This window comes from Priapulus caudatus, unplaced genomic scaffold (genome assembly GCF_000485595.1).
Source record: "Priapulus caudatus unplaced genomic scaffold, Priapulus_caudatus-5.0.1 Scaffold357, whole genome shotgun sequence".
Classification (NCBI taxonomy): Eukaryota; Metazoa; Priapulida; class Priapulimorpha; order Priapulimorphida; family Priapulidae; genus Priapulus; species Priapulus caudatus.
Window position 1 is genome coordinate 182,465 of NW_014577418.1, and position 1,118 is coordinate 183,582.

General features: G+C 43.1%; 1 long non-coding RNA gene across 1 annotated transcript in view; it reads right to left on the bottom strand.

Annotated features, from left to right (window-relative positions):
- The window catches only part of LOC106809473, a 19,698-nt gene continuing 18,580 nt past the window's right edge, over positions 1-1,118 (bottom strand). The window contains exon 3 of the long non-coding RNA XR_001393877.1: positions 1-135. This is a non-coding gene — a long non-coding RNA (uncharacterized LOC106809473). The remainder of the gene's footprint in view (positions 136-1,118) is intronic.

Below are 1,118 nucleotides of genomic sequence, written 5' to 3' on the forward strand. Positions count from 1 at the left end.
GCTCGATAGTCCCGTACAATGGCGTGGGGGAATTGGAGATCGACCGCCGCTGTACAAGAATTTAGCCCCCTTTCCGTGGGTCACCGTCTGATAGGAGTGATCCGGAGTCGCCATGCCTTTATAGACCATGTAAAGCTGCGAACGAAATTGCAGTGTTAGCCGACCGATTGACGTCTGATAGCGCTCGGCGTTTCCGAGCCTATACGAATATTCCAGCGATTTCTGTGTGGGGATGCCGCAAGGCACGTCTCCGTCTCAGATTGAGTCCTGATAAATGAACATGGCCGAGTGATGTTGCGTAAACACCGTAACTGCTTTCATTCTTTAATTTTTCCTTATCGCCCGAGAGACGGCATCGTGTCAACATCATGTGCCATCGTCAGGCCACACACGAACGCAAAACAAACACGAAAAAAATGCAAACAGAAAACGAAAGGAAGCGGCGCGCCTGCGGTCACGTACGTATGTAGAGCGTGAACTCCCACGAGCATTGCAGTTTGGTAAAAGAACAAAAAATATCAATAAAAAACATGATTATAGACAGTTTGGATTATAGATATATAAATAAGTAGCTATTATCCGGTAGGAAACCGAGTATAACTGAAAGCTGTCACATATAAAACTCTGGGGAATTCCTAAACGTCGCGCCGATAGCATTTGAAAGATAATGGGATATTGATTTCTATATAATACAAAGCTTCCTTAACAAACGCGATCTAATGGCCGTTTTTCGCAATGACGTACACAATTTTTACATTGACGTCATATGCGAAGAAAAATTACGATCGAACGATAACGAATCACGAAAGTTTTGTTCGCCGAAAAAAAAATTCACCAATTGATTCCGGTGCGTAAGCGGGTACTCAGGAGCTGACGCAATTCCGTTATTATCCCGCGAATAATGCTGAAGAGGAAGAACGTTTAGTAATAGACACTCGGTAGTCAGCGCGAATATCGATTCGTGATTTCTATGAGCAGAAAAGCGAAGAAAACTCTCTCGTGCGGCTGCCGTCTAAATCGAAACTCGGGCAAAGTTACGCGCAGCTCGCGTCTCTATATGTCATAATGATTTGCATTCATGCAATATATATATACATATATATATATATATATATATA